The sequence below is a fragment of the Rhipicephalus sanguineus genome, chromosome 3, assembly GCF_013339695.2.
Source record: "Rhipicephalus sanguineus isolate Rsan-2018 chromosome 3, BIME_Rsan_1.4, whole genome shotgun sequence".
Lineage (NCBI taxonomy): Eukaryota > Metazoa > Arthropoda > Arachnida > Ixodida > Ixodidae > Rhipicephalus > Rhipicephalus sanguineus.
In genome coordinates, this window is record NC_051178.1 from 158,715,813 (window position 1) to 158,725,849 (window position 10,037).

Here is a 10,037-nt window from a genome sequence, read left to right on the forward strand (position 1 = left end):
TTTTTCTATACAAATAACTGAAAACCTTCTCTGCCCATCTACTCTTCTTCATTTTCCTCAGCCTCTCTTCGAATCTCATTTTGCTCTGAGCTTCCCGCACTTCAAAGCCTGTCCATCCCATATCACCCTTTACAGCCTCATTTGTCGTCTTCCCGTGAGCGCCCAACGCGAGGCGGCCCACCATCCTTTGATTTACATCCATTCCTGATTGTACCTCTGACTTCATGCACACCACTGAGTTCCCAAATGTAAGCCCCGGGACCATCACACCCTTCCACAGCCCTCGAAGCACCTCGTACCTATTGTACCCCCATAAAGCTCTGTGCTTCATAATTGCAGCATTCCTCTTTCCCTTTGCTATACCGATGCTTTCTCTTGTACCTCCATATATCTATCCCCCTCATTTACCCATACTCCGAGGTACTTGTACTCGCTTACCCTCGGTATTTTTTGGCCTTGTATAAAGACCGCATGGTCTTCGTGATCATTGAATACCATCAATATTTTGTTGCACTAAATTCTAGTCCTAGAGCCTCACATTCCCTTCCGCATATATCTAGCAGTCGCTGTATATCATCTTGACTGTCCGCAAATAAGACAATATCATCAGCATAAAATAGACCTGGAAGCTTCTGCTCAACCATCGTGCCGACCTGTTTGTGTGACAAATTAAATCCAATGTTGCTACCTTCTAGCGCTTTTTCCATCCTCACCATGTACAGCATGAATAACAGCAGGGACAAAGGACATCCCTGTCTCAGCCCCTTGCTAATTTCAACGCTGTCCTTGCTACTTATTCCTTCCCATTCTATAGACCCTTTTCGAAAAAGGGCGCCCCTAGCGCCGCGCACGCAAACTACAGTCTGCCGCCATTGTGAGGGCACCACAGCAGACGACGCAGGCTTCGGCAACGTGCCAGTGCGTGACATTTCAGCACCGCCGAATCGTGAACTGTCATCAACGTTTTTCGTAGAGACGGCGTGCTGCAATGGTGCAGACGTGCTGCGTTCCCATGTGCCACCATCGAGGATATCGCGACGAGAACAGCGATAAGGTACGCGATAAAACTTGAACAACAAACGCACGTGCTCTCTCTCCGTACGTGGTGTCAAACGGACGTGCGGAAGGACGCCGTTTTGTAAACGCGCTACAGAAACGGACGTGCTTATTTCACAGCGCCATGTGTAGCCTTGCTTTTACGAATGAATAGTCTTCTCCCGAGTGCCTGCATGCGGTGAATTACGATAAATTGTTTGTGCAGAAATACTGCGAGGGTTCGTAAGGCCAGCCAGAAAAATAAAAATGAAGTTGCGTACCGTTCATTTAGTAGCGACAGTACTCGCATATCGTAAGCCACGTGTCAACATTTTTAGTACATACAAACAGGGGCGTAGGCAGAAATTTTTTTCGGGGGGGGGGGGGGGGGGCACCACCTTGATCTGAAGTGTGGGGGCCGGGCAGGCAGATGTGGTCGAGTGTCATTTTGTGCTCTGTGTACCATGGCAAAAAAAATTCGGGGGGGGGGGCACGGGCCCGGTGTGCACCCCCCCCCCCTGGCTACGCCACTGCATACAAATATACATATAGAGAAAAGAACTGGTCATCTCGGCTTCATCTCGAATCTATCACGATCCAGACAACGGCGCACACACTCACTCGAAATGACGGAAACTTTCCACACGCCTACACACGTTGCTTACGTCACATTTTATAACATACATAACCGGACCGCTCACACAGTCATTTTGCACTTGTGAACAAGGCGCCCGTACGGGGGCCGAAACGTCGTGCTTTTATTTGCTTTTAATCGTGGTCAGAGTGTTGTTTTAATTGTCTCCACAAATATACCCAACGCGTGGCGTCCGGAAAATAGTTGCGTGGTGTGGCTTGCGGCAGACCTGCAGGAATTTCACCGGTTGCGGTCGCATAGTTCCGCGACAGCGACGTCCTTCCTTTCCTTCGGTGAGAAGTTTGTAGCTTCGGCGAGCCTTTTTTTCTGGTCCGGGCGCGCACGCGAGTTGGCTGTGGTCACGGTCCCGCACCCGCGGCAGTCGAGCCAAACTGCTCCTCCAACCCGTTGAAGGGTACAAAATGTTGCTCATTGTGCAGCGGAAGCAGCTCAGAAAGACCAACGGAGAGTACTAAGAGCTCGTTCAAGCACGCAAACGGTGAGATTTCAGCGGATGACACGGAGAACTAGCCGCCAACACAAACATCACAGCACTCACGCATTTGACGGCTCGCTTTCCATGCCCTCACGATGGCGCTGGCTATCCCACGCTCCTTTGCGAAGCGAAACTGACGAAAAGCCCACCGTCAGGTGGCGTATTTATGAAAAGGGTCTATACAAGTAGTGTCAGCTGCGAGCGCTCCTTGCGGAGAAAGCACTGAACTACGAGGAACCTCCCGTCCCCATGGGAAAGCGTGCGACGTCGCAGGCATCTTTCTAGAGGAGGCGCTGGTTACGGCCACGGCCGCTTCGCTGGCCCTATGCGTTGGCTGGGGCAAATGGTTGGGGGAAGGCCAGTTACGATCACGTGATCAAACATGGCAGCGCACGTGCGCCGCTGCGGAAAATCGTCTATACCCTTCTACGTGCTGTGCTCTCACCGCTTCGAATTCAGACAACAGACTACGAAAGCCGCTTCTCTCCCTGGAGCGGCCGTATTCCCTTACACCTGCACTTTACAGCGGTACTGTTAAAGCCGAGCTTAAATGGGCGAAGTTTCTGTGAGATGCTGTGCGAGCTCTAAGCGCGCTGGCGCGCAGACATGCAGTGCGCGTCGGTGGCTGACAACAAAGAACGTTTATTCAGTGAGCGTCTAACTGAGGCGGGGAATGGCGCTAATAGCGTTAGCATAGTCGGTGTAGAGCATAGAGTTTCCTACAATACTTACTAGAGGGAACTCTGGCGATAGTGTCTATGGGAGCTGCAATGCATCGCGCTTCAGCCAGCATGGGAATCATGGGTAGTACACGGATTTGTCTAAACTTCGTTCTTTCGGCTCCGTTTGGCTCCGCGTCGCCTGCATCCTCTTTGTCGCAAAACGAAGTTCAGCAAAAATCAGCAGTTTCACTTCACCACTTTAACTTCTTTAGGCTCACCGATTCAAATCTGGTCACGAAGTTCACAACGATCCGCTCTTTTATCCGAAAGAAAACCAAAACATAGCAATAAACAAAGCCACAAGTGCGTTCGAAGCCCACAAGCACGAAGACTAGGCAAATCCGTGTACTACCCATCATTCCCATGGTGGCTAAACGATCGCAGCACCAGAGTTCCCTCTAGGTCATTTTAGGAAACTCTATGGTGTAGAGGGCATACATGCGGACCGTTTTCGTTCATGTAGGCTCCCTAGGTTGGTGACGCACGCAGCGACGCCACAAGCCACATCTTTTCATTCCTGAAAGAAGATATCTTCGCTCAGTAGTCATTCACATAGCGTCGTGGCTTTTGGCGCTTTCTAGCACTTCGCCTTCGTGCTTGGGGTTGTGGTTCCGGGGGCTGTGGCAATGTCGTCAATGTTGTGGAGCTGTGGGATTGTTGATGCTCACGGTTCCGGCGAAACATAGTTTGGCACGATATATGATTTCGGTGTTGAATCTACAGCGACTACAATCGCTGAGACCACTCGGAGGTGCGGCTGTTGTAGACTGTGACCGCTGACCCCGGATGCAGATGTGGCCTCTTGTGCCCTTGTTATGGTACGTCTTTTGTCGATGGTGCATCTCCTTCAGTCTTGCAGTCACCTGCTTGCGTGGTACTGTTATAGGCTCCAGAAGCTTGGTGTGCATAAGCAGCTCCTTGATCTTCTTCCCATCAGGCGCTGAACTGGGGATTGCAGTAGTTTGTCCCTTGGACTGTTCCCCCACTCTAGTAGGGCGTTGTAGAACCATCCGGTCCCGTAGGTTGTCTTGCTGACAAGTTTATTCGCCTCTTGGATGGCTCGTTCTGCCATCCCGTTGGAACGTGGCTAGTGCGGGCTTGATTTGGTGCGTACAATATCACACCGCTCCATGCATTCAGCATACTTGTGACTGGTAAACGGTAGTCCATTGTCGCTGATAAGCCTGCTGCAAGCTTCAAATTTTAAAATAAAACGAGTAGAAACCAACAATGATCCCATATTCCCCTCCCTCGCGGTAGAAAAAAATCGATGCCAACTGTTTGCCAGCGTAGGTCGGGAGTTTCGGGACTTATCATCGGTACTCGTTGTTTCCTAGGCTAATGTTGCCTGCAGAATGCGCATCCATCAGCTCTCTCTTGAATGTCTGCTGAAATATCAGGCCAAAACATCACATCTATGGCACGTTGCTTCATCTTTTCCACGCCTCCATAGGCTGCGTGCAGGAGGTCTAGAAAATGGTTCCTTATGCTGCTGGGAATAATCAGTTGGTTAGATCGGAAGAGGATATCGTCTTCGACATGGATCTCGTCAATGTACGGCCAGTAAGCTCGGATGTGTTCATGAATTGACCTTTTGTCGTCTGGCCCTGTGGTACTCGCATATCGCTTCAGGGTACAAAGATTGTTATTTTGACTTCTTTCAAGCTTGATCTTCTGCAATATTTCGGTGGAGACTGACAATTATTGGACAACATTTATTGGAAGTGTTCTTCTACCGGCACCGTTTCTTTCGACGGAAACCGAGACAAGGCATCTGGTATAAACATCTCGTTTTCTTTTTTGTATGTTATCCGAAGCGGATACATCAGGAGTGTCAGGCGCATTCTTTGCAGATGAAGCGGACGCTGCTGGAGTGGTTTCTTGAAGATCGCTTCGAGTGGGTGGTGGTCACTTTCCACCAGGATCCACGGCTGTGCAAAGAAATAATCGTGAAATCGAGTGCATCCATGTACAATGGCCCACATCTTCTTTTCGATGCGAAGCATCTTATGGCGGAGTTCAATCCGGTGGTGGTGTGCGGCGTGACCACCCCTACTGCGCATGCGCGAACCCTCTCCACACATCTCCTCTCCCACTTTCCCCCTCCCCTTCAAATCTCCCACTTTACTTCGCCTCTCCCACTGTCTCCCTCTCCACTTCCCCCCTCTCCTCCCCCTCTCCACTTCCCCTCTCTCCTCCCCCTCTCCACTTCCCCTTTGAAACGCGGGCTCGACATGCCGAAACGCTGCTTCCCATCGCCTCAAGGTCCCCTTTAGCGGAGATGGTGTGATTTTTTTTATTTGCGCATACTTCTCCTGCGTTTCTGTTAGTGAACGAAAAGAGTAAGCCAGTGGGTGTCTCAAAAGCGCCCCCTACGATAATTTCGTTGGTTTCGAGTAGGCAGACTGGCGGCCGCATGCAGCACTAAGCTCAGACGCACAATGGAGCCGCCGCTGTCGGCGGCTCCATTCTGTATCTGAGCTTACCGCTCAGATTGTGTTATCACGGAACGATAACGCGGAAAACGCCGTGAAACATTTATAATAACAAATTCTTCGATCTGCGACGACTATTAAGTCGTATACACACAACATATGCTGCAAAAAGTGGAGTGTCACTAATCCCGTTAATGGGGACGGCAATCGCCGGGCGGATTCCAAGGGCGGGCGTATCGGCCCCCCGAAATGCACCACGAAAGCACGGACAATTTTAGAGTTGGTCCTTTTAGTGCGCCAGCGAACGCCGGTTGTGGTCCAAAAACCGAGTCAGAGCCAAGAGTTCATAACACAAACAAAATATATTCTCAGTTAAGGCAGTACAAGTATCACACAAACACGCACACTCGGCTGGTATCAATTACAACTTCACAATATAAATCAGATGGTGTTCACACAACGGGAGCTAAACAAACAGATCACGCGCTACAAATGTAATCCCATGCATTACAAACTATTCAAGAACAGTTAAAGTCCTGAATATTCAACAACGTATCCAGTGCACAACTCTTGGACGTAACTTGAATGCTTCTCTTCCAGGAAAGATTCGATCACGCAAACTCCAGCGCTGATCGTCATTGTTCCATTCCGTCGTCGGTCCCGAATGTTTCTCTTCCAGGAAACACTCACGTAACTTGTCACTGCTCACACCAGGCCCGTAACTAGTGGGGGGGTGGGGTGAGGGGGTTCTGACCCCCCCCCCCCCCCGAAATTTTTTTGATGCTCTAACTTTTCGGGTGATACCAAAATATTTACACGCCTTCACAGCGACCACCAGCTGCCAAAGTTACACTGCAACTTTCCTGGCATTGCTTCCCTCTTCTTCCTTTCCTCAAACCTACCCTTTTACCAGAACACCTCAGCGCTCCCTCCCCCGCACGCGCACTTGCCCTATTTGTACAGCTTTGCACTTCGCCCTCGCGTTCCTTCGAGTCTCTATTTTTTTTTTTCGTATTTCACCCCGTAGCAGCTCCTTTATTGATTCCAGATGCTTTCCTTGTGCATTGCCGCTGGAAAAGTTATCCGTCTCTGCGGACCATACGTGTCGGCTTTGGGTTCCCTACGAAAAGCGCATCTCCGTCTGTGAAGGTAAACCGTTCGACAGCAACGGCGACACCAACACGACGTGCGCAAATTTGCCAGGGAACGAAACCCCTAAGCGGAACAACTTCAGCGGCGCATTCCGAGGACGCAGGCTGCAGGATAAACTTTTCACAAACTGCAGTCCTCGCCACCGAAACGAATCACTGAAGATGACATCAACTGAAAGACTGGCTGACGTACTCCCGCGCGCAGTGCGGGAGTACGTGAGCATACACAGTGCATTTTTGGGGGGTCACGGCTGTTTAATTAAGCCGTCTGTGAAAAGGTGACTTTTTCACAGGAAAGGAGCAACACCTCCTTTCTGGACTGTACAACGGGAGTGCAAATGTCGTGGCAGTGCATTCTTGGGGGGTCACGTCTATTAATGGGAGTATGGAGTGCCCATGGAGTCTTCTGTGAAAAGGTCTTTAAGTAGCGTTAATCCAGTTTGCTGCAGCTGGAGTACAATAATGGGCTTGCATGCGCACCAGCTGTAGCGGCGTTCAGAAAACACATGCGCCGCGCGGGAGCCGGCGCGTTCATAACACTTCTACATTCTAGCCACTGTAAAGCGGATAAGAGAGGAAAAAAAACATTGCCCGCCATTGACGCCAGGCAGTCGAGGCAGTCACTAACGTCTCTTTGGAGCCACTGGCCACTTCTCTGTGCGTGCACAGGATTGCGGCAGCAAAATGAAAAGACACTCTGCAACAACGAAGCAAAGGAGTCTTGCGCCTTCAAGAAAGTTCGAACCGATGAAGTGGGCGGAGAAGAACCGCCTCCTTCGAAGAATAAAACTTCGCCTTCCTCAGCATTGGTGGAAAGCCAAGCGCGTCGGAACTTCTGTAGCGACTCAGGAGAACGCACCGGTTTAAGTGAATCACATGAGAATGAACACAAGCATGACACCCATGCGCCGCCGGGAAATGATGTTGGCCGCAGTGCAACTCCAAGTGACCTTTGTTCTACAGTCAACGCTGTGCAAAGTGACGCCTTTACCACTGGGCAATACCCAAGGAAGGTGAGTGGCATGGCACCTACACATTCTGGTTCGCCTCCCCTCTGTGCGACGAGTGCGAATATTTTCAACTTGGGGCTGTTTGTCTCGAAAAGCAATAATGTAGATGACCCAGAGACGACGGAGAAGCTACTGCTCAATCCGTGGACCCCTCCGGCTAACTATGATTATCCAGCCACAGGGAAAAGAAATCTGAAGTTCCAACCTCATTGGGTACATCGTTACCCATGGCTTGTTTATTCAGAGAAGCTTCAAGGAGCATTATGCAAATATTGCGTAGTCTTCGCAAGCGAGTGTGCAGGAAAAGTGGAGCACCAGCGCTTGGGCTGTTTTGTAACTAAGGAGTTCACCAATTACAAGAAAGCCATGGACGCCTTTAAGAGCCACGCATCGAGCAGTTACCACGCCATGTCAACAACGCTATCGGAGAACTTTTTAGCAGTCCGGTCCCGCTCACATCATGACATCTTAACACAATTGACCACGGCCTTAAAAAGCTGGCGGAAGAAAACAACAAGAACTTGCTGCCAATAATATTAACAATCCTTTTCTGTGGCAGGCAAGAAGTACCGCTTCGCGGCACAGACGACTCTGATCCGTTAAGTATGTCTGAAGTGCTGCCATTGAAAAATGATGGAAATTTCCGCGCACTGCTTAGGATGAGAGCAAAATGTGGAGATGCCGCATTGAGAGCTCACATGGAAACATCTCCGGCGAATGCGCTGTGCACAAGCCCAAAAATTCAAAATGAGTTGATCATCATTTGTGGTAAAATCATACAAAGAAAGATAGTTGAAAACGTCAACGCATTCACCCTTCGCTAGGTGGTGCCACCGTCCCGGCTTGGGCACGTAAACGCTATCCCGCTAAACTAAAACACGCTTTCCGCAACCAACGTTTGCGGCACGGTAACGCTATTCCCTTAAAGGCCAAATCCGGCGATTTTTCGAGGTCGATGGATCTCAGTGAAATTCGCTGGGTACGTTCTCTTGCACGTTTCCGTCATTTATGCCAAATTACAGGCTTGAGACATGCGCCGATTGTTTGCAAATGAATTTTAAAGATTGTCTGCAAACGCCCTCCTGGCTTCCCACAATTATTGGCAACATTGCGTCTGTGACGTCAGTGTTGGCAAGGCGGCGGAAGTGACGCAGCCGAGGGCACCGCTAACTTCGGCGCTTAGGCCGCTACAGCGAGCGTCTGCTGTGCACAAGGCGACAGACAGCGTTGGTTTGGCCGGCGCTTCCGGCTGTCACAGTTTTCATACTCCGCGCCGCCGTGACCGGCATGCCTTGCACGACTTCCGGTTCGTTCGTAACAACGTCTACGCCATACGTAGACAGTACACTCGGTTGGGTTTCGGTTTCGGTGTTGCGCTTTTTCGCTTATTTAAAATTATTCTCCAATTTGCCGAGTATTTCTGCTTATCGGGCCCGTAACAGGAGCGTCTCAGGAACATAAAAGCACCATTACTTTGACATGGCCAAAAAATCGCCGGAGTTGGCCTTTAACCCCCGCTACCACGCTAAACTATAACTGTCTACTGTCTCTGCTTACGTACGGAACGACCTAACCTGCTGCCGTTCCCGTCGTCGACTTCGCGCTGGCGACGCTGGAGTGGCAGCTTGTAACACATACATACCGTTTTTTTTTTTTTTTTTTTTTTTACCGCGGTTACATTGAGTGTGTTACTTCATCAGGAGCCATTCATTGGTCGCGGTGTCCCCGGCTTTGGTGGTGCTATTGTCCAAACTTTTATTTCTTGCTTTAACCAGAATTTGAGGTTAACATACCAATTTCTTTATTTGGGTACAAATAATTGAAAAGTACCATCGCATTATTACAAGTAAGTGATGTACTTGATTTATTCACGAAAATAAGCCAGTATAAATCTGAAAAAAATGACAGCCGTTCTATACACAACCCCCTCCCCCCCCCCCCCCCCCCCGAAAAAAAATCCTGGGTACGGCCCTGGCTCACACGGCGTCATCCTCTGATTCTTCCTGATCGACCGACCGCACAACACCATAGACGCGTCTTCTTTGGCTGACGGAGCCACACTCAACATCGCCATCTCCGGACCGACTGAACGTCGCCGGTCTTCGGTGCACGCTTTTATTTCCTCGCTACCGCGTTCCAGAAGCGTCTAGCGTGTTCTTCGGCGAGCAGCACAGCCAAAGCTAGGGAAAGGGCGAGATGCTTCTCGTCGGTTTCATTCGCAGTGGCGTCACTCGGCGTCGCATCATGCTTTCCTTCGCGATCCTTCGAGACTTTGCCGGGCGTTTGATGCGAGACCGCTGATTACCGGCGGTCGTTCCGAGTGGGTGAGGAGGAAGCGGTGCGTCGGCGTCTTTTGATACTTACTTTTTCGTTGCGCGTGCTGGTTCAGCGAACGGCTAGCGCCGACCTTTCCCGCCATGGAGGAAGGAATACTAAGGAGAGGCCCTGACGTCACATTCGTGAAGCCTCCGCCTCGCCTCCTAGCGAAGGAGCAGCTAAACATTTCGCGATTTCCGTCGCGTCGTTTGCAAGCGCATGCGCGCATCGAGCGAGT